At 58.6% G+C, this 23,456-nt stretch overlaps 1 protein-coding gene across 28 annotated transcripts in view; it reads right to left on the reverse strand.

Moving 5' to 3' along the window:
- Nucleotides 1–23,456, reverse strand: part of RBFOX1 (RNA binding fox-1 homolog 1) — a 1,316,266-nt gene that overhangs the window by 221,838 nt on the left and 1,070,972 nt on the right. Inside the window, exon 1 of one of the 28 annotated variants that reach the window (XM_055136063.1) lies at nt 19,328–19,568. The exons of the other annotated variants lie outside the window; for them this stretch is intronic. The gene's annotated coding sequence lies outside the window, so the exon portion shown is untranslated. Of the gene's footprint in view, nt 1–19,327; nt 19,569–23,456 lie in introns of those variants that run through there. 28 annotated transcript variants of the gene reach the window in all.

A 23,456-nucleotide genomic window follows, 5' to 3' on the forward strand; every position in this document is an offset into this window, starting at 1 on the left:
TGGTGGGGGCGGGGGGGCTGGAGGCCCCAGACATCAGAAGCCAGAGAGAAGCGACAAGCGGGCACTTCTAGGCAGGTAGGTTTTGCTTCCAAATCTTTGCAGAGTCTACACGAACAGAACGTCTGCAGCACCCTTGGGGTTGAAGGTCTGGGTGGGAGAGGGAGCGGAGTGGGTCGGACCCTTGCCCCTTACGAGGCCAACTCCCATTCAGGCCCCCAGCTCCCACTCTGTCCCCACCCCTCCCCGTCCCTGCCTCCTGGGAGTCACAAGCTCATCGGGTCTGGCCCCCAAACTAAACCCAACCCAAGTCGGATAGAGAGAACAAAAGGATCAACACAATAGAACGGAATAAAATAAAATAAAGGATCAATAAAATAGGACGGGATGAAGCCACAGATCGAAAGCTGGATCGAGGGGTTAGCGCCCGGCCCCACCTCCACCTAGAAGCGGGGGGTTCTGGTTTCCGCCACGAAGGAGTGTCCCGGTCACCAACTTGGCCACTGCCACTGCCGGCCCGAACCTCTCTCAGGACAGAAGAATAAAGACAACGCGAGCAGCTTCCAAGGCCGCCCTCGCGGGAGGCTCGAGGAGAAGGGCGGAGCGTGGAGTGGGCTGGGGTCCCGCCCCGGAGCTGCCCCACGCCCACCACGGCAGGCGGCTCTCCCTGCTCTGTCCGTGGCCTCATAGCTGCCCCACGGGGCGCCCGACCCTCAGGCAGTCTCCTGCCCCTGAATTCCCTTTCTCGGGGCCCCTCCCTGCGGGGCACGGATGGCATCCCGGGATCAGATGGACTCAGTGGTGTCCAACCAATGCCCCCTCTCTCCCCGCGAGCCCACACCAACGCCTGCAGACGAGATGCTAAGCCCCCACCCCGGCACCCCCGGACGGCACCTCGCTAGTGCTCAATTTTGCACAAGCCATTCTGCCTCTCTTTCTTCTAGAAGACGCCCTGGAACCCGGCCTTCTTGGAGACTCTCCCTTCTCCTTCTCAGCGGGGGAAGCAGGAGGGGTGGCCCTCAGCTGCCCGGGGGTGGCTCCTGCTCTCGGGAGAAGAATCTCTCTCGGCACGCCTGGGGTTGGTTCTGCGGGATTCCCCACCGGGGAGCTCCTGGTTTTTCCGGTGTACAGGGAAGACAAGGGGGCGAGCTTCCTTCGGGAGCCGGATGCCAGCGGGCAGGGCCAGCTGAGTCCCACCTGCGAGACGAAAGGACGCACAGGCGTGGCAGGACACCAGTGTGCGCTCCTCAACCCCACTGTACCTCAGCGCTGGGCCAGCCACGCAGGGACCAGAGCGTTGGTCCAGTTCTCTGGGCAAAACATGGCTTCCCCTGGCCCCCTCTCGCGCTCCCAGAATCAGGACCACGGAATCATCTACCCCAGGACACGGGGACCGAGTTGCTCCCTCGTTTACAGACTCAAGCAGCAAGCGGCCCAATCACAGAACCGATGACAAGGGTCCCCCTCGCTCGAGGCTTCCCCGGGGGGTCTAGGGAGATGCCGGGGCCCAGCAAACCCCTCCAGGAGGGTTGCCGCTTCCTAAAAGCCCGATTCGTCACTGACAACTCCATCCCCTTCTGGGCCGCTAATGAGTCACTGCACACAGCCTCTCTGACGGGCGTCCGGTCCCTGGGAACCCAGATTTCAGGCGCGATGGCTAAGCGGGTCAGCAATGGATCTGAAGTCTGACGCGCTCACGCGTCTCACTGCAGAGACAGCAACCAGGAGGAGGGCCCTGGCTTCTGGGGAGCCGGACGGGCAGGCAACCCAGCCGCCGCCTCTGCCACACGCCAGGGTTGACTCTGCTGAGCTGGCCGGCTCGGAGGGTGTCCACCCCTCACCGCTTCCTGTCTCCCTTCCCAAGCTGCACGCTCCGTCCGAAGGGACAGCCTTTCCTGAAGGGAATGGGGGTCGTCGAGGCAAGGCTGGGAAAAGAATGAAGCTCAGCCCTGGAGTACGGTGGAGAATGAATCAGAGAAGAGCCAGATGCCATGGGAGAGCGAGCACCTGACTCTGAGCAGGGGCCACAGTGCTCTGTGACCAACTGTGCTGTAGTGGTTGGGCCACGCTGGAGTGTCTGCAGGAGTGACGCTTCAACTGGGACGCTGGAGGAGAGCGCAGAGAGGAGGGCCTGGCCGGGGCAGACCCCCAGAGTGGCGAGAGAGGAGGGGTGAGACCCTGTGGCTAACAGGACGAGCCTCAGAGGCCCAGGCGGTGCAGAAGTGCACGCTGCTTTTCATCTTCTTTCCGCTGTGAACGACGCTGGCCTGGCCAGCTCGCTCGGGTTCTTCCTGCTGCTCCTCGGGCTGCCCTCTGCAAGCCGAGTCTCCCCTGCGCGGCCCCACGCCCAGGGCCAGCACCCCAGTCCACCAGACTCTAATTCTACAGGCCGTCAAGCACTTGGCCCGACCTCCTAGAAGTAACTCCGAGGGAAGCCTCGGAGCCTGAGTCAGAAAAACTTCCCGCATGACACCATGTCTGTGGGCTGGGGGGTCTGGGGTTCATTACACACATTTAGGGGTGGGCTACATTGACGGGTGCCAGGACTGACCCGGGTGGGCGCAGGTTAGTGTTATTTCCGGATGGACCCGAGCAGGGGGTTCCTGGAGGAGAGGGGCCCGGGAATCAGAAGACTCGGCCGGCGCCCCGCAGGGGAGATGGCATCGTTTTGGCCCGAGGAGAGCTGGAGAGAGGAAGGAGGGAGCCCGGGACAGGACTGCGGTGGGCCTGCTAAGGGGGCACATTTGCCCCCTGCTGGCCCTGCGCTCAGGCTGGGTCTTAGATGTTGGGTCCCCCAAGTCGCAGAGTCTGGGCCCAGCTAGGGACTGTCCATCATGAGACCATGGGGGGCTGCTGGAGGCTTCTGTACCAGTCAGACCACACTCACTTTCCTGCCAGACCACGCCCCAGTCCTATCAGGCCACGCCCATCCCATGCCAGACCACGCCCTTCCCAGTCAAACCACGCCCACTCCCCTTCCCAGGCCACGCCCTGTCCCTTCACGCCACACCTATTCCTATGCCAGACCACGCCCTGCCCTTTTCCGGCCACGCCCACTCCCTTCCCAGATCACGCCCCGTACCTTCAGACCACACCCACTGCCATGTCAGACCACGCCCACTCCCAAGCCAAGTCACGCCCACTCCCCTGCTGGGCCACGCCCACCTGTGCTTCCTGGTTCGTGTCTCTTAGCTGGAAAGGCAGGGAAATTTGACTGCCTTTGCTCGTTCCCACGAGACTTAACCCCCGAGGGCCCTGCAGGGACATCATCTGAAATAAGGGGGCCAGCCACTGTGGGCTGAGAATAGAGGAATCCAGACAGAGGTGTGTGCTGGGCTACGGCGTAGAGCGATGCATCTTCTTAATCCCTCCAACGACTGTCCCTTCGACCAGGTGGAGATTGCGCTGGAAGAATCCACAGGCCCGTGAAAATCGCCATGGATTTAGAGGTCGTGCGCAGGTGGAGCTCTGCCCCTCGGCCATCGGCGATAAAGCCTCCCGCTCGTTCGGTGCTAAACAGGGGTGATCGAGGGGTGGCTTGTTCTCAGCACCTCTCCTGCCCCAGAGTGTCAACTCAGCCAAGGCGAGGGGAACACTCTTGCCTTGGGTATGTGCCTGCCTGCCCTCTAGAGAAGAGAGGCCGAGACGGAAGCTTGCCCACTGCGAGGCACTCAGCAAGTCATTTATGAGGGGACTCGGGGATAGAGACCCCGGAAGCCCAAAGACAAGAACAGAGATGACAGAGATCAGGCTGGGGGGTCCCGCCCCAGTGGGCGTCCAGTCCAAGGCTAGAGGCAATCTTAGGGAGTCTGAGAGCCAGAGCTTATTAAATCAGTTACGTGATTGGGGTGGTGGACAGGGTGGGGGCTAGAGGGAGGCGGGCACAGCGCAGCACAGCCCGGCTGCTGAGTAAGCACTTTCTGTCACCTTCGAAGCCACCTGGAGAATTGCATCTTGCTGGAGGAATAAGACTGGTAGAATAGGTCCGGGGCAGCTTTCCCTAGTAGGGAGGGAAAGGAGAGACCCGCAACACTCTGCGATGGGCTGGGGACCAGCCGCCGCGGGCCCCGCCTCTGCTGGGACCCAGAATGACGAGTTAGGCGCAACTGATGTTTTCTTCCAACAAGACAAGGGCGATGCTTCTGAGGCGGGTGGGAGCGGGGCTCCCCCAAGGAAAGCTGCTAGCTGGATGGCTCTGACTTCCCAAGGCGTCTCAGGAGGAATGAATGTTACCCCCCACACACACACACACACATGACTTGAGCACCCCACAAGATCCTGAGTCAGGAGGTTCAGACAAGGATGCAAGCTACTCCCGGATAGAGACTCCAGGTGAATCCCTGGGACTTGCGGGGCCGGGGCCGGGATCAGAGTCAGAACAAAAGGTCCCCCAGTCACCCCAACCCCAGGAATAGTTGTCGTGTGTGTGTGTGTGTGTGTGTGTGTGTGTGTGTGTGTGTGTGTGGCGGGGAGCCGAGGCCAGGGTTTCCAATAGCAACCAGGCGCGGGGTGGACCGGCCCCTGCCCTCGTCAAAGATTCATGCCCCAACTTTGCACTCGCGCCCGCTTCTCGCCGGCTCAGAAACCAGTGCAAATCCTATCAAAAATTTAGCAGCTTCCCTGCCTCATCTGTTTAGGCCTGAAGCTAGTTGCAGGGGTAACTCATTAGGGACGGGCTCATTAAAACCTGCCCTTGGGCAAAAGCAGTTTGCGGCTGCCTCGGTTTGATTCACGCTCCCCTCTCCGCCTGCCCCACCTCCAGGAGCCCCAGACAAGGGGGCTTCTACTGGCCAGGGACCAGCGGGCTGGGCTGCCTGCCTGGACCCAGCACCCCGCCTCCCCCCTGTGCTTTCCAGACACGCCCCCTTCCTGGGGGGGCGGGGATGGGGGGGTCACCTGGAGGGGCGGGGCTGCGGGGGCTAACACCTGGCGGTGTCAGAGAGCCTCGAGGCCCGAAGCACAGCCCTCAGCAGGAGGAGGACCACCGCGAGGTGACGTCTTTGGGGTCCCCGGCGTGCCTCCTGCTGGGCCCAGTGCTCGGAGCCCACACGCCCGCCTGGCTAATGGATTCATCGCCAGATGTGAGCTGCTCGTGCCAGCGCCGCCGATCTCCCCAGGAAGCGGAGCGGCCGCGAGTTTGTGCTGAGCAAGGGCGGCCGGGCCCCCAGGCGTGGCCGCGCAGCCCAGCAGCCCCCTCCCCCCTGCAGAGAGAGGGAGAGCGGGTGGGGGGGGGCCCACACTGGCCAGCCTGCCCGGGTCTCGCCGTCAAGGGAGGGCCCGGAGGAGGCGTCTCGTGGGGGGTGCAGAGCCCCCTGCACCGGGGCTGGCCCTGGGTGGCCTCTCAACACCCAGGAAGGCTCAGCGCCTGCTTCTGGCTAGAGGGCAGGGCGGCCCCCACCCACCCCTTCACAGGACGACCACCTGCGTGTAAAGGTCGGGTCGCTGGGTGTCCGAGTCCCTGCGAGCGGCTACAGACAGCGGGAGAGAACCGCGGGGACCAAAGAAGCAGCTTCTGGAGGAAGGAGATCAAACCGGAGAGTCGGAGAGGCCGGTCACCCCTGCACCCAGTGTCACGCCCAGGGCCGTCCCCTGCTCTTCTGTGAAGGGTGGTGATGGGTGGGGGCTCCTAAATCTGAGCTCAAGGGCAGCTTGGCGGCTGGAGACGGCAGGACAGGCCCCACGGACCTCGCCTACACACCGGCTGCTCCTAAAGTACAGACCATAACCCAGCAGGGCTCTCGGGACCCCCGAGTCACAGACCCGCATCCTGGCTGCCGCCCTCCCCCGTGCAGGGCTGATGCACCGAGGAAGGTGGGTTTCCGGGGGCCAGCGGAGCTCCATAAGGATATTCCTGGCTCTGTGTTCAGGGCTGACTCCTGGCACCGTGCTCAGGGCCATCCCCAGCAGTGCTCCAGGGGCCTTCTGTGGTGCTGGGGGTGGAACCCGGGTTAGCCTTGTGCAAGACAAGGGTCTTACACGCTGTGCTACTGCTCCAGCCCCAGCCGGGGGCAGCCCGGGCCACGCCAAGCCAGGAGGGTTCTGTCAGGGGCTGGGGATGAAGGCGCTTGGCTAAGGAAAGCAAAGCCTCCTCCAACTCTTTTTTTTTTTCTATTTTTGCTTTTTGGGTCACACCCGGCGATGCTCCTGGCCCTTCACTCAGGAATTATGCCTGACAGTGCTCGGGGGATCCTATGGGATGCTGGGAATCCAACCCGGGTTGGCTGCGTGCAAGGCAAACGCCCTCCCCGCTGTGCTATAGCTCCAGTCCCCACTTCTTTGTTCTCCAGAGACATGCTACATGTGTGTGTGTGGGGGGGGGGGATCTGGTTTTATAGGGACCCCACTGGGCCCAGGGACAGCTGTGATGTTGAAACTAAGTGAATGAGTCACGTGGGCTTCCTAAAGCCTCCCCAAAGGACCGTGATGCCAGAACCTTCTAGAAGCTTCAGGTCTGCCGCTCGAGGCCGGCCACAGTGCCCTCATCCCTCTCTCACCCCTCACCCGGCAGGAGAGATTCCCTCCTCGGTCCTGCTCACGCCACCCTCCTGGCACCCTGTCTCCCAGATCTCCAGGCTGTCCCCTGGGGGCGGGATCTAGCCTCTCGGCGCTAACCCGGTGGGTCTGTGCAGACCGTGTTCAACCTGTCCTGGAGGCGCCTGGAACACAGGTACCCTCGCCGCGTCTGCCTGCACCCCAGTGAAAGACAGGCCCTGGGCCTGCTCGGGGCGGGGGGGGGGGGCACCGCGCAGACGGTCCCACCCCTGGCAGCGCAGGTACAGCCCTTGCACCCACGGGTCCTTGATGCAGATCTTCGGGAAAGCCCGGGATGGTGACCTCAGGACAGGCACGGAGCAGGCTCACGGCTTGCCAGGAGAGGTCACGGGAAAGTCTCACGGGGGCAGCCCCAAGGATGGGGGGCAGCAGGGAGCGGCTAGGTGAAGTCAAGTTCAAAATTTGACGTGGGGCTGGAGGGAGAGATGGGGCTTAAAACATTTGCTTTGTACATGGCCCACCTGGATTCGAACTCTGGCACCCCAGAGGGGCCCCTGAGCCCTACCAGGAGTGATCCTTAAGCACAGAGCCAGGAGTCCATCCTGAGCACAAATCCAGGAGTCTGTCCTGAGCACAGAAGCAGGAGTCCATCCTGAGCACAGAGCCAGGAGTCCATCCTGAGCACAGAGCAAGGGTGTGCCCCCCGGAATAAAAAGAAACATGTGTTCTCCACTTAGAATGAATGGGCAACATTTGCTAATTATTCTACTAATGATTAACATCAATAACATCATTTGCTAACCCCAATTTATACTATAACTCCAGTAATATATTTAATATTATTTTATAATAATAACATTTTATAGGGCTGGAGCGATAATACAGTGGTAGGGCGTTCGCCTTACACGCGGCCGACCCGTGTTCGATTTCTCTGCCTCTCTCGGAGAGCCCGGCAAGCTACCGAGAGTATCGCGCCCGCACGGCAGAGCCTGGCAAGCTCCCTGTGGCGTATTGGATATGCCAAACACAGCAACAATAAGTCTCACAATGAGAGACGTTACTGGTGCCCGCTCGAGCAAATCGATGAGCAACAGGATGACAGAGACAGTGACTCAGTAAACATTTTATAGTAAATTATAAGATTACAGTTATGAAACACTAATAATGCCCTTCTGTAGCAAAAACAGAAGGTGAGGCCGGTGTCCCTATCTGCCGTTCCCTGGAGCCCTTCGGCCACCACAGACACTCTGGCCAAGGAGCTGGGGGGGGAACCGCCCCTCGGGACCACCCCACTCTCCTGTCACCCGCAGCCGTGCCCCTGCAGCCTCCCCCCTCCCCCCTGCCACAGGAAGACAAGTGCGGGCAGAGGTCTGGGTGGAAGAAACTCAAGGACAAGGACACACAGAGCCCCGGAGAGGCCCGCGTGGACTCACAGACCCCAGGGCCTTGGCCCCGCCCGACTCCCCGCACCACCCCTGCCCTGCGCTCATTACCGATTCTCTCCAAACAGGTGCTTCCCACCGGGCCGGCTCCCGCAATGGCTTCCTCTCTATTCCCAGGGACCCCTCCAGCGCGGGGCGGGCCTCCATGCAATATAGATCAGTGGCCATTGACGGGGCATCAGGCTTTGACAAGCGGCGGGCCCCTGGAAGGGCGAGGTGGAGCCGGCCCATCAAGGCTCCGCTATTGAATTATTGACGGGCGCTCAGTGCCGTGCGAGGGGAGAGGGAACCGTCGCCCGGGCTCAATACAGATGAAATGGAAACCCTCTCTGAAGCGGCCTTTAGCATGTTAAAGGAGTTTTAATGGGCTGGTTTAAAATTCAGTACGAGACTGCATTAGGCTGATTATATTTTCAGTGGATAAATGCGGGCACGAGGACCAGTTTGGGATTCTGAAGGGCTTACAAATGAGCGGGCCGGAAGGGTGCTCGCTGCAAGGGGGGCGGGGGACGGGGGCGGGGGCTGGTGGCTGGGGCTGGGGCTGGGCCACCCACCCTCTGGCTCGGTCATTCTCCTGCCTCATGCATCAGCTAGCCCAGCGGTGTGCAAAGCTGCCCATCCAAACGTAACAGAAGGAGCCACACGCATCCGCCTGGCCGCTCGGGGACCCCCCAAGCCGGAGCTGCCATCCAACAAGCGAGCCCCTGATGACTCTGATGGGGGGGTCTCTCTGCTGGCAAGAACCGAGAGTGTTGGGGGAGCCCCATCTCAGCCTCAGAGAAGAGAGCCGCGAAGAACCGCCAGGAGCCAGTGTCCCCGTGAGCAAATTAATATTAACAATTCTGATTTTTTTCTTACATAATCATCTTTCTTCTTTAAATTTCCACCTGCCAAGATTTACTTGTATTTTAATGGCTGATGTCAGACAAGCAGCGTGGAGCAGGTCCCACCTCAGAACTATAATTTTAGACACAATGAGACGCACATCAACTGTCGCCCTGACAAGCAGGGAATTATTCCACGTGGACTTCTAAAGTGCATCCTATCCTAAAAGCTTCAGGACCGAGCACATTTTAAAAGAATTTAAATGGATGATCATGGTGTGCTTTTTTTTTTTTAAAGAAAGCAATTTGTCTAATGTGACCCGATATTCTTTTTTTTTTCCCCCTGACTTCCCTTCCAATGGGTTTCCTCCTGTCAAATGGCAGAAAGCGGCAGCCAGCACATCTAAATCTGTGTTCATTTGCCTTCTGCGGGATTATGTGTGAGCAGTCGAAGTAAATCAAAGGAGCTTCTCGGGGCTGCAGAAGTAGGGCTGATCTCCAGACAAATATTTAGAAGGCAGCTTTGCCGACTCTGGCCTTAATCGTTTCCAACTGATTTGACTTATTCTAATTACAGCCTTTATGTTATAAAAGCCATTTTTATGTTGCCGGGGAGCAGTTTCATTGCAAATACATGGAATTTTGCTGAGTTTCCGTTCCTGGGTTGATTACGGAAATGGTACTGTGCAGTGTGGCTGTAATTAGAAAAACACACTGCATGCAACGTCCATGATTTTTAACATTAATAACTCCCCAACACTGTCTCTTTGTCTCCCTTACCACCCTGCCCACAAAGGCTGACTCTGGAAGGCCCCGGGTGCATTGGGAGAACTGGAGTCCCCGGCTTTGATGAGCAAGAATGCTCCCCTCTGTCGGGGGAGGGGGGATTTGAGGGAACTGCCCACCGGGAGAAGCAGGGAAGAGACGCAAGAGAACCGGGCAGGGAGGGGAGGGGATAATTCAATTTGCACGTGGGCTAGGGCGGTGCGTTAGCGTCTGCTCACGGACACAGAGGAGAGAGCGGTGCTTCCTGGAGCAGAGAAAGGGGCTCGGGAACCCTTCAGCTCCAGGCCTCTGCTCTGGGAGTCTCCCGGTGCCAGGATGGAGCTCAAGAAGAAGCCCAGGCACTGTCCAGACGTTTCACTTCTCCTCCATGGGACCCACGCAGAGTGCCAGGAGGACAGGAGTCAGGGGGACTCACCTGCCCCAGGCTTTGCGGGAGAGTGACCTCAGGAGCCCAAAGCACGTGTCCGGCACCCCCTGTGGTGGACCAGGAGTTCCCACGCTGGGTGCAGCAGACGGTGACAACGCACAGTCGTGCCCCAAAGTGCAAACATCTCCATTCCAACTCGCCTCCCCAGACCTTTGGGGCTACAAATGATGAACCTGGACAACGTGGGGAGGGGGGCATAAGTGCACACGGGGCGAGGGGAAGGCAGCCGTGATCTACTCTTCAGTGCAAAAGAGACAAGGATAGATCCACACCACAGGGGGCACGGGGGGGGGGCGAGAATCTAGACCTATATTGACCCCTATGCCTGTCCCCATATCTGTGGCCATAGGCCTCCAGCCCCGAGCGTATCCTCTGACACGCCCCCACTCTCCCCAGCTCTCATTCTCCATTTGAGTCTCTGCCCGTAGGGTGCTGCGCCCTATATCTCAGTCTCGATCGCTGGACCTGGGTTTGGTCAAACAATAGAAGCATTTTCTATGGGAAAGGTACCACCAATGCCCCCTCCAGCCATACAACTGTCTGCACATGTGGAGCGAAGGTGCTAGAAAAGAAGATTCGGTTGCTGCCCCCCCCCCACCCACCCAGAGAAGTGTGCCAGAGGAGAAAGAAGGAAAGGAGAGCACCGTGGCACAGAGCAGAGAAGAGAGGATAAGGGAATCGCAGGATTTCATCGCTGGTACCTCCTTTGGACAGAAGTGCACACACACACACACACACACACACAGAGTAAACACATACATGTGCACACATAGTCACATACACACCTGTAGGTGCTCACATGCACATGCAGAGACACTCTCACACACACATGCACACCATGCATGCACACACTCACACACGCATTCACATAAGCTCACAATGACACTCACACGCAGTCTCACTCACACACTCAAACAAACACACTCACCATCTCACACACACTCGAAGAAGACGGAGGAACCTGCTCCTGAGGTTAAACTACAACTTCCCATGCAGAAGCCTTAACTCACCCCCCCACCACACACACACACACACACACACACACACACACACACACACACACACACACAAAGACCTGAAGTCTATGACTGCAGTTTTGCCAGAAAGAAGTATCCGGTGCTAAAATGCGACATTGACAACCCGCTGTGCCAACCTGGCCCCTAGGATGGAACCAGAGGGGCTTGCGGTGGACGGTGGACTTGTGGGATTTCTCCCGCTTTCCTCATCACTCCCTCCTCTGTTCACGGACCGTTATGGTGTGGATGCTGGTCACAGGGGCCACAGATGCCCAACCTTCAGTACGGGCTACCCGGAGCCGCTTCCTGCCAGAAATCACGGGATGGACCGAGAAACTCTGACTACTTGCCATGGAAGAAGCTGACCAGGAGCCAAAGGCAAAGAGTCCTGGTGGACATCTGTCGTCATGAGTCCTTGATCAGACAGCAGTCGCCCTTCCCCACGCCCTGCCCACTCCGGAGTGCGCGCTACACACACACCAGCAGTGAACCCTACAAGGCACTCATCGGGGCCCCTCAGATATCACCTAAGTCAAAAAAACCCAGGGAAAGCCAAGACATTGCCCCACGTACACACACTCACACAGTCACTCATGCGTACACATACCCACATATTCACTCACACACTCACACATGCACACATGGGCTGACATATTCACACACACACTCACATATGCTCACACTCACACTCACATACACTAGCGGGGATGAAGGACGTATGAAAGCGAGATGTCACATGAACTCTCAGAGCAGAAACAAGATATTAAAGTTAAGGAATAAAACATGGACATTAGCTTGTAAAAATGCTTCAGTGCCGGATTCATCATTGGTATAAAGGGGCCACAGCAAAGCAAGATAATAAGAGGGAAAACTGGAGACAGGTACACAGAAACTCCTGGACCACCTTCGCGCTTTTTCTGCCAATCAAAACTAATCTAAAATATAATAGAATCTGTGTGTGTGTGTGTGTGTGTGTGTGTGTGTGTATGTGTGCATGCTGTCAGGGATTTTGTTAACAGCTTCATCCATGCAAGGCAACTGCTCTACACTGAGCCACATTTCACGCACTCAGTTATCCTAAAATAAAAATGTGCTTATTAAGAATCCTACACTTCTGGGGCTCCCCAGGAGCCTCGAGAGATACAGCCCAGTCAGAGTCACCAGCACTTGCATTTTGCCACCTTCCTTATTTCCCAGGTTCTCATTCATCCTTGACCTTTCCAAAAAGAGTTTCAAACAGTATGAACTTTTCATCTGCAGCAGTTCTATAGCACCATAAATGTCCTGTCTGGATTCCACTTATCTCCTCAGCTTATAGTTAATCATATCACACATTTGTCTACCATCATTGTCTGAATTACTTTCAGAATAAGCTTTACTTGCATTTTTCTTCCTGGCACTTGGCTTACGTATGGCACATGGCTTCCTATATAAGTTATTAAGATGAGTGAATGGGTGGGAATGGGCACATAATGGGTGGATAGACAGATGATGAACAGGAGGAACAGACACGTGGATGAAGAGGTAGATGGGTGAATGGATGATGGATGATTGGGTAGATGGATGGGTTGGGGGGTTGGATGGATGGATGGATGAATGGATGTATGGATGGATGGACGGATGAACAGATACATGTATGAAAGGATGGATGGATAGATGGATGGGTAGGTAGATGGAAGAAGGTATGGATGGGTAGATGGATGACTGGATGGGTGGATGGATGGATGGGTAGATGGAAGAAGGTATGGATGGATGGGTGGGTAGGTGGGTGAATGGATGGAGGGATGGATGGGTAGAGGTAGGTGGATGGATGGATGGGTGTGTGGGTGGACAGGTGGGTGGATAGAGGGAGGGTAGGTGGGTATAAAGGTATGTGTATGGGTGCGGGGTAGATAGGTGGGTGGGTGGATAGGTGAGTAGGATGGATGAATGAATTATTTTACTTCTGCTCTTCGATGGTCTCTCAAAAATCTTTCCAAATATTTGAAGTCAGAAAGTTTCAACTCACTCCCAGGACCTCCTTAAGGCCCATCTCAGAGGATGCCAGCAGCCTCACGCTTTCACTGAGCGGTCTGGCTCCTGTGCCCAAGTTCCAGATAATACCGCACTTTCCACTCATTCACGGCTCCGGAGCCCGTCTGACAGAGCCTCTCGCCTGCTAGCCTTGGAGTCCCCGGGAAAGGGCAAGCTGTCTTTTCATCATGAGACAAAATGAAAACGAAGCAAGTTTTCGGGAAAATGCTGCCTCCACCGAGGGAGGGATAGGGATGAGATCCAAGTGCCTGAAGTCAGCGACAACCCCCTTCCCCGGCCCCCTCTCTGCAGGGGCCTCCAGGTTCCTCTGGGCGGCAAGAAACTGCATTCTGCTGAGAGACACCAACGGGAAGCTCCCCCGGTGCCTGAGGAGGAAAAGGAAGCAGGACATTATCCATTCCACAGGGAGGCGAGTGCCGCCCCCTCTGCCCCTCTCTGCTCCCCGCGCCCGCGGCCGCTGGGGAGGAGGCAGGGGGTGCAGATGAAGGATGACCTGGGCTCCCGGGGAGCTGCTCAGTGAGGGACAGCAGAACCCCCCCCCCACACCCCGCAGAGTCTGTGGCTGCGTGGGCTGCCGCCGCAGGCAATGGAATAATCTGGAAGCTTCCCATGCAGCGCTGGGTTCGGCGCGGATGTGGCCAGAGGACGGGGCTGACCCTGCAGGCCAGCTCAGGGACGGACGTCCAGGAACCTTCCTGGCACCGGCTGGAATCTCTGCAGGGCAGCGTCGGGGGTGGGGGGCGGGGGTCCCCAGCTGCGTCCTGCGGGCCCTGTGGTTCTCCCGGGCACTGCTTAGCTCCTGGGTTTGCCTCCCCCCTACCCTAAGGCGGCGGGGGCGGGTGTAGTGACAGAGACCAGAGGACCCCAGAAGGCCGCTCGCCAGTCCTTGATGGGATGAAGTTGGGGGAATCACAGAGCCCCCCCCAGCCCGCCCAGCACCCTATTCTGCAGGGACTGTCCACTTGGGGGGCCCTGGCTCCCCCCATCTCCCAGACTGGAGTGACCTCTGACCTGCCAGGGCTCGGAGTTGGAAAAGGGGTGGAGACGGTGCTGACAGAGGCTTCCCATTGGTGGGAATCCTCCCATCACTGACACAGCCCTGCAGGGATAGGCTGAGCCGGGGGGGGCGGGTCATGACAGAGGCTTCCCATTGGTGGGAATCCTCCCATCACTGACACAGCCCTGCAGTGATAGGCTGAGCCAGAGGGGCGGGTGATGACAGAAGCTTCCCATTGGTAGAAATCCTCCCTCACTGACACAGCCCTGCAGGGATAGGCTGAGCCAGAGGGGCAGGGTGGGGGTCGAATGTCTCAGTGGTAGAAATCTAATGAGTTTAAGGATTAATAGGCGATGGGCATGATGGACCTTCTGTTCTAACGACCAGCTCTTCTACTTGCAAAGTAGTCTAGGGACTGCCACCCACCTCTGTCTCTGTTCCAGAGCCTTTGGGGGTCGAGGAGAGGGGTAGGGAAGGAATATCTCCTCGGGAGAGTCGCTCATCAGAACATTGTGCTATATACCACTCAGGGCCAATCTGATGTTACCTGTATCTTAGAAGTCTTTTAAACACACACACATACACACACACACACACACACACACACACACACACAGAACAGGGTTCCCTATTAAGAGTCGAGGAAAAGGATCCATAAAAGGATCCATAAGATCCACAATAGAACACCAGCCGATAAGCCCCCATGTGCCTCTGTGGCTGGGAAACGCCCAGCCCCCCACAGCTTTGGGGGTCACACCCAAGAGCCACAGGGGCAGGCGCAGGCTCCTGTAGGGAGGCAGGGAGCAAGTCCTCCCACCGCAGATGCGGACGCGTGGGCTTCAGTTGCTTCTGTATCCTAGAAGCAAGCGAGTGAGCGCTGAGTTCTGGCACTGCCCTGCCAGGCTATTCCCCAGCACGACGCACACGCGCTCCTCCACTGCACGCCTGCTGCCTTGGGGTGCACGCAGGGAGCCGAGGGCCGCGGAGGCCCCGTGTCTCATAACGCTGCGGGCCAGCAGGGAGACCTAGAAGAGTCGGGGGCCCTTCTCCACCCAAGAGGAAGTTGCTCTCCAGCTGCTCTCAACAGAGATGCCGCAGATGAGCAGCCGCAGAAATGCAGTGGATATCGCTCCAGGTCAGGGGGAGGTTGGGACAGAGAGGTGGCTAGAGCGTACCCGGAGACCCCGAGCAGGGGTGGCTTATGTAAAAACCCACCCAAGGGAGCCGGGCAAGTGTGGGTCCCGTTCAGCCGGGTTACAGAGTCAGGAGAAACCAAGTCAAAAACACAGAGAAACCGTCCGTGTTGGCCATTTCGACCGAGCACCGTCTCTGGGCAAAGAACCACGGCCAGAGCTGGGACAAAGAACCACAAGAGCCGAGAGACTAAGTCAAGAGAACACGGCAACCTCGACCCACAAAGTCTGTGCACCCCACATGTTCCCCGGGTCCCCGGATGACACGGTTTCATTGGCAAGTGGATGAGAAACAACTGCACGGGAAGAGGTTTTCTGCCTCCTGTGGCTTCCGGGTCCGAGTTGACCCTATGAGACGCACGAGGGCAATGCTGGAGAGACCAGAGTTCTGGGGTTGGTTGGGAGGACGAGTTATCTCCCCCCTTCCTTCCTTCCTCTTTCCCAGCTGCTCGGGGGGTGGAGCTCCGGGTACTGATGTTGTTGGAAACTCAGTCCTGGCAGCTCGAGAGCCATCATTAGCTCAGCGCAGGGCTAATGCAGTCCACGGGAGCGAGTTAATGGGCGAGGAGGCCCGAGCGGGCAGCCTGGACCCTGGGTGACCCGGGTCTGGGTGTTAAGTGGTGGCTGGTAACTCCCCTCTAATCACCTCTTGTTAGCCACAACTCTAGGCAAATTGCAGGCGAGGATTAAGTGCAGGAGACAGTGCCAGGCTCACTGTCAAGCTGAAAGAAAGACTCAATTTGTAGAGCAATCAGGACTCTGTAATCATTTCCTTCAGAGCTGTTTTCCCACCGCGCCCGCCCGCGGACCCGGCCCGAGCGGGCGGAGGTGGGCAGGACTGCGAGCTGCGGCTTCCCTGGCAGACGGGGTGAGGAGCCCTCCGCGGGGAGGCCCAGCCCAGCTGGCTCCCTGCCTGGACACGTGAGCTCCGGCCTGCTCAGGCGGTGGGGGGCACAGAAAGGGCGCTTGTTTTTGTAGGGAGGGGCACAGTCAGGGAGGAACCTTCCCCGGGAGCACAGAGACTGTCTGTGCCTCTGTTTGCATAACACACATGTGACATGTGACACAGACGCAGACCCAGAGGCGGATTTTACGACCCGTTCCTCCTTCCTTCAGTGCCAGGGGTCTTTCCGAAGAGGGAGAGGTTTGGGAGGGGGTCGTTTCCCAAGGGTCAGGAGCACTTTCTCACTGAGGTGCCATCACGGCCCTTTGGCCTAGCGTATTCCCGAGGCTCTGACCTCCTGGCTTTGCCAGTGCACCTGGAGAAGTTGGTGCACTTCTCCGGGATAAAGGAGGGGAGTTCAGGAATCTTCTACAGCCAACACACGAGGGGGTGGCCGGAATCCAGCTGGTGTCTAAAGGGGGGAGTGAGTGGCGTCTTCTCATGCAATGCTACCTTAAGTCCCACCCCCCCCAAAGTGCCCTGATCCTCTGACAATCTCCCAGTCAAAGAGGTTTGGAGGAAGATTCTCTCCCGGACTCCATTCCCTGCCTGGGGGGCCTGGGCAAAGGACAGAGAGTAAGGTGACAGGGCGGGAGAGGGTTAGGGGCTGGAAAAAACTGCGCTGAGACGACTCTTCAATTAGAGCATCTCCCCCTCTGCGGGTTTAGAAAAAAAAAAAATCACACAACAGGGGTAAAAAATCGGACCCCAGAAAAAATCACATGATTTTTTTTTTGCCTTTTTTGGGTCACACCCAGCGATGCTCAGGGGTTACTCCTGGCTCTGCACTCAGGAATTACTCCTGGCGGTGCTTGGGGGACCCTATGGGATGCCGGGGATCGAACCCGGGTCGGCTGCGTGCAAGGCAAATGCCCCACCTGCTGTGCTATTGCTCCGGCCCCCCAAAATCACATGATTTTTTAAAAAAAAAAGACTCCCCCCCCGACTTCTCCCAATAAGGCCAGGCAGGGAATGTGCAGGTTGTGAATGAAGCATTGAGACAAGCTGGAATTTGAGCAGGTGGGGCCGAGATGTCCTTCCACAGGGGCCAGATCCGTTTCTTTCAGAAGGTCCAAATCCTTATTCCCCATGAGCCCATCCCCGGTGAAGATTTATAATACAAAGGTGGCGCTTGGCATCAACCAGACATTCAGTTGTACTATACCATCCCCCTGGACATTTCCAAATATGCTACCGGGACATGTGCATGGGACAGTCGGGGGCCGCCCCGGTGTTGCACAGCCCGCCCTGCACCCAGGCTGCCCACACCCAGCACTCCCCCGAGAACCATGGCTGGAATCTCCTCTCCCAACTCCTCTCTGCGTTGGTCCATCAGACCCAACAGTAGCTGTGCTCCCCCCGAGATGCTGCGGAACGAAAGGAAAATTAACGGAGAATTCAGGGTGATTATCCGGCCGCTCCCCCGGAAGCTATGTTGGTCTGCTTTGTGTGCGCAGGACTTGTTTGGTTCGGTTTGGGTTTAGAGCGACGCTCTGGCTCCCGACTGCCCAGCTGGGGCCAGGCCCCTGCCCGCCGTCCCTTGTGTGTCTTCCTGATGCCAGGTGCCGTGTTACAGGTGAGAGCGGTGTGGCCCTGGCGTCGTCCCCGGGGTGGGATGGTGCGGGAGAGGGAAGCCAGGGTGTGTGCAGTGCACCGAGGACAAACCCCAGCTGTTTGGATTTGCACATTTTCCTCGGCAGCCCGCGTGTGAGAGAAACCCGCGGCTGGCGAAGAGTCATTTCGCCAGTGCAGAGTTCTTTCTCCTGGAAATCCGTTCCCTACGAAGCTTGGACCTGCTTCTCCACGCTCACACAGAGGTTTAGAATAAACCAGGGTGTGTGTGTGTGTGTGTGTGTGTGTGTGTGTGTGTGTCGGGGGGCAGGGAGACAGATAGGCTTGGAAGCTTTGCTCCCGCTTGGCGCTTAAAGTTATATAAATAAAGAGAACAATGATGAGTGTCGGCCGCCTCTGGCTCCCCGACGACCCCTCAGCTCCCGGGGGCTCCCGGGAATCCCACCCAGGGTGGCCACCGTCCCGGCCGGCCATGGGGGCTCATGCTGCTTCCTATTCAGAAATCCAGAACACGCTGGTCAAGAGAGCGCACGGAAAAACCATATCTGCTTCTCCCCCCCCCCCCCGCCACTGCTATTTGAACCCCTGCGGAGGGAGGGAGGGAGGGAGGGAGGGGGTTCGGCCGGAGGAAGCAGGTCCCCAGTGCAGGCGCCGAGAGCTGCGGATGCGAGGGGATGCGGCAGCCAGCTCCCCCTCCGTCCCTCTTACACCCACCGCATGGATGCACCCGCAGACAAATCAGTGCCGGGAAGTCCCCCCCCCCCCCGCGACCCCCGCCCCACCTCACCCCTACCCAGCACATCCCGCCCGCCCCACCACTGCCCCCTGGACAAGCCAGCAGGCAGTTCGGCTTCCCTCGGCGGCGGGAGGCAACGTGGGCACTGAGGTGGCCCAGAGCGTGGGCGCAGAGGACCCCCCCCCCCCGCCGCCCAGGGGGTTTGCCCAGCGGGCCTCAGACTCCGCCCTGCTCTGCTCCCCCCGCGCCCCCTCCCGCCATCCGGCTCTCAGATGCGACGCTGCCCCCGCGGCCCGAGATTCCTTCCAGTACAACAGCCACGCCGAACCCCGTCATTATGCCTGCCTCTCCCCATTCGACGTGCCCCGCGTGTCTCCGACTGGCGAGAAGGGATGTAATTAGTTCACTAAAAAGAAACCACATCCCCCAGCCCACCCCCCAACCCTCTGCAGCGGCGGCAGCTGGGTGGGGTGGGGCCATTCCCCGGGCACTGGTCTCGGTTCTTGGGAGCGGGGTGGGCGGCCCCTCTGACGGGCAGGTAAGTTCCTACTCAAGACACGCGGGGATCTCGGAACCCATGATCCCCTCTCCCTCTCCCTCTCTCTCTGTCTCTCTCTCCCTCTCCCTCTCTCTTTCCTCTCTCTCCCTCTCTCTCGCTCTCTCTCTCGCCCTCTCGCTCTCTCTCCCTCTCCCTCTCTCTCTCTCCCTCTCTCTCTCTCGCCCTCTCGCTCTCTCTCACTCTCCCTCTCTCTCACTCTCTCCCTCTCGCTCCCTCTCTCTCTCTCTCTCTCCCTCTCTCTCGCTCTCGCTCTTTCTCGCTCTCTTGCTTTGCAAAGTCCGAATCCCCAGCAGGCAGAGAGACACTCACCCCGGGCGCGAGAGCAGCTGGCTGGAGCGAGCGTGGGTGGCCAGGCGTCAGGGGGCACTGCTAGTTTGGGGCTCCATGGGTGACAAGGTGGACGAGGGGAGAGAGCGGGAGGGCCGGAGAGGCAGAGCGTGTTGGCACGGGCGGGAAGGACGAGGGCAGGAGGGAAAGCATCAGGCATGTGTGCAAAGGGGGGAAAAAATAAGGCAAAGGGGACGGGAAATTAATAATCCAACAAGCAGTTTCCCGTGTGTTATTAACGACGCCCTTCCCAGGGCCCGGAGCCCGGAGCGGCACATGGGCGGGGAGGGGCGTCACGCCATTGGCCGCCTCTCCGCACTCCCACACGTCACAGCCAATCCCCGAGCGCCTGGAGGCGCGGCGATGCGAGCTGCGGCTGCAAAGCCCCGGAAGACGAGGAACCGCGCTCCCGGGCGAGACACTGCTCCGTCCGGTTAATGCACTATAAACTTTATTCGAGCTGACTTCTCATTTGATCCCCCAGCGAGGAGGTCAGGGAGCGCGGGCAATTCCACCCCAAATCATACCATAATCGAATTGCTGCCTATTTCCCGAACCTATAATGAAAAAGGCAACCGAAATAATGCAGGTAATGCCGGCGGCCTCCCTTGCCTGTCGGACATTATTACCTCCGACCGCTTGTCGCCATTTCCCGGCACTCTAACAATGAATATATTTCACAGCTCACTTGCTCGCCTGCGTGGGTGGCACGGGACAGACACCTACATGATATGAAAGAAAATCTAAGACAATAGCGCTCCTCCTGAGTGCGTGCCTGGCAGAGCACGGGGGGAGAGTCGGTCTCATCCAAGTGCCTCTCTCTCTCCCCCTCCCCGCACCGCCTCCTCCACCTCCCTCTCCTCGCCTCTCTCACCCACGCCTCAGGACATCTGCACACACACACACACTCCCAGATGCACACACACGCCACACACACATGAATGTCTGCACACACCACCACACGGCACAGTCACACATGTGCACGCTGGCGTGCACACACGCCACACTCACATATACAACACACACACGTGCAGCTCTGCCTACACCAGTACACACACACACCCCACACTCACACATATGCACGTTTGCACATGCACCACACACACATGCATGTTTGCACACACCGACCTGTGATCACACCCCACCACACACAAGTAGGTTTGCAGGCACAGTGCACCTGCATGCATAATGCACACATTACACACGCACACGGGTGCAAGTCTGCATGCACGGCAGCACCCGTGCACACACCAGCACATGAGCATATGTGCACACACACATATTTATAGCAGGTGAGAGCACACACACACACTTGTACACACAGAGTGTGCACGCACCCAGCACACGTTGGCGTGGGCACACATGGGCACACCTGCGCGCGCGCCTGCACGGGCCTCTCACACAGGCTGGGGAAGCTGCACGCAGACGCAGCTCCTCTCTCTCGGGTAAGTTTCAGCTTCACCCCCAGCGAGAGCTCTGGACTCCGGCACTCCCTGCTGTGACACGGACCGGGACAGGGCTGGCATCGGGAGACGCAGGCCACAGGGACGCCAGCTGAGCCCTGAGCGAGCGCGTCTCCCTGTTTTCCTCTCACAAAAGCAACCCCCTGAATCCGGGCGCCCGGAGGAGTGATTCAGCATTCTCCGCCTCCTTCCCTGCACGGAGAAACGTGGCCGGGGGCAGCGCCCCCGAGGGAACTCCCTGGGGCGGCCAGCCCGCCTGCAGACCCAGGGGACCCGGGACCACCCCTGGCACAGGCTCCCCTCCTGGCACTGGGGAAGCCGGGCGGCCTCCAGCGTGCCCGAGTTCCCGGGGAAACCGAAGCGGGGCCTCGGTGGGACCTCCCGCCTGACCTCCGTCTCCCCAGCTTGCAGGCTCCTTCCTCACAGAGCCCGGAGCGAGCCGAGGCCCGGCCACGCCGCCCGCCGCGGGCTGGGAGGGCACCTTGGAGACACAGGAGCAAGCAGGCCGGCCTCGGGGCTCCCCAGACCCGCCCTGGCCCCGGCGTAACCGCCGCCGGCGGGGAATCAAGTCGCAAGCACTCAGCGTGCAGGGAGAATATTTCCCGACACGTGAGCCGCATTCCCGACCCCTCTTTCTCCTGCCCTTCTTGCTTCTTCGCTCCGTGCTCGGGCCTGCTGCATTTTCCTTTCGTCTGAAACGAGAGCTGCCCTCTAAGCAATTCTCGCCGCGCACAAATTTATGTCCTGATCGAGCAAATGACCTTCCCTCCTCCAGCCCTTGATCGCGGGGAGCCAGACCACGGAATCCACCGGCCAGGAGCCCAGGCCAGGGGGACAGGCGAGGGCTGGGAGAGAGCCCCAGATTCCCTCGCCTTCCCGCCCGCCCGCCCGCCCGCTGCGTGCCGGCGCTGGCTGGCTGGCTGGCATGGTTTTCATTCCGGGGGTTTGTTTTTCAGGATAACCCAGGCCTCAGACTGCCAGCCGACACAAGGGCAAAGAGTGATTCTTTAGCAGAGTCTGCACATAGGCTGGGAGAGAACAGCGCTTAGAAGAAGGAAAGAAAAAAAGATCAATATAAAGAAAAAAAAATACTCTCGATGTAATTGAAGTCATACATTTGTCCACGCCTTGCGCTATTCGCCCAATTACTGCTATCTATCAAAGAGGAGACAGCATTGAACCTGGCAGCACGGAAAACAAATTTTACTAAGTCAGAGGCGAAGGGGGGGGGCGTCATCAGAGAGGGAAGCTGGGGGGGGGAAGATACAAATAATAAATAATTCAATATTCTCGAGGAAAGCTCGTGGAGAAAAGACCCGGCTGATTCAAACATCAGACATGAGTCTGACAAGCGATGTATCGATTTAGACAATTCTATCATCATTATTCCAGCCGGAGCCCTTCACAAAAGCTTTCTCTTTTGGCTCCTGTTTCTACTTCTGTAACTACCAGCCTGCTGCACAGACCTCGCTCTCTTTGTACCGGTATTCATTACAGCTTAAGTCCTAAGCCGAAGCAAAGATGATAAACAGATTCCGGGTCCCGTGTTTGGCAGAGCAGTGCTCAGCGTTCCTTGAAATCTAGCAGAAGACGAGCAACTTAATCCACCGCATTTCCAAGCCGGGGTGCCGGGGGCCCCATCTGCCTAATGACCAGGGCGGGGTCTCACCTGGGTGCCGGGGTCACCGGCCCGAGCAATAGCACCCCACTCCCCCACTCCTCCCAAGAGGTGCCACACGGGAAGGAAGGTCGGCGGCCAGCCGCGGGCGCTCTCCCCTGAGGGTGATTTGGTGACTTCTATTTAGGCTGTGTGAGCGGGAAGCCAGGGCCGAGACAGAGCCAGCCTGCTCTCTCCTGCCCCACCGAGTCCCCCAAACCACACTGGCCCGTACAACCCAGGACGCTGAGAGAGAGAGAGAGAGAGAGAGAGAGAGAGAGAGAGACAGGGAGAGAGACAGGGAGAGGGAGAGAGAGACAGGGAGAGAGAGAGGGAGAGAGAGACAGGGAGAGACGGAGAGAGAGAGGGAGAGAGAGAGAGGGAGAGAGAGAGAGACAGGGAGAGAGAGAGACAGGGAGAGAGAGACAGGGAGAGAGACGGAGAGAGAGAGGGAGAGAGAGACGGAGGGAGAGAGAGAGACAGGGAGAGAGACGGAGGGAGAGAGAGAGAGAGAGAGAGAGGAGAGAGCAGGAGCGCGGCTCGAAGGTCAGTGCGGGGCGCTGAAATGCAGCGGTCTAATTAGTGGAGGAAGCCGACACCTCCATTAGGGCATCTGCAGAAAGCGCCCGCTCGGGCCCGGGCGTTCGATGTGTTAATTACCGGCAGTAACGGAGGCGCCTAGAAAATTAACGGTCTCACCCAGGCAGCGGGGTAAACAGACGAAACCCCCCGGAACGCCGAGCTGTTGGGGGATCGGAGAAGAAAAGTCGATTGAGGAGAAAGGGAAAAGAATCTCGGAGTCAGGGAAGGCTCTGGCGAGGGGAAAGGGTCTCGGGCGCCGGCCCCACCAGTTCCGTGGTGGCCGGGCTGAGCACGCACGCACGGCCATGCTGGCTGGGGCCACCGGACACACCCCTCGGATGCACCCCAAACTCGCTACGTCATTCCAACGTGCAGGAAGCGTGCAGGCCCGAGAGGCCAGGCGCGGACA

Source organism: Sorex araneus, chromosome 4, assembly GCF_027595985.1.
Source record: "Sorex araneus isolate mSorAra2 chromosome 4, mSorAra2.pri, whole genome shotgun sequence".
Classification (NCBI taxonomy): Eukaryota; Metazoa; Chordata; class Mammalia; order Eulipotyphla; family Soricidae; genus Sorex; species Sorex araneus.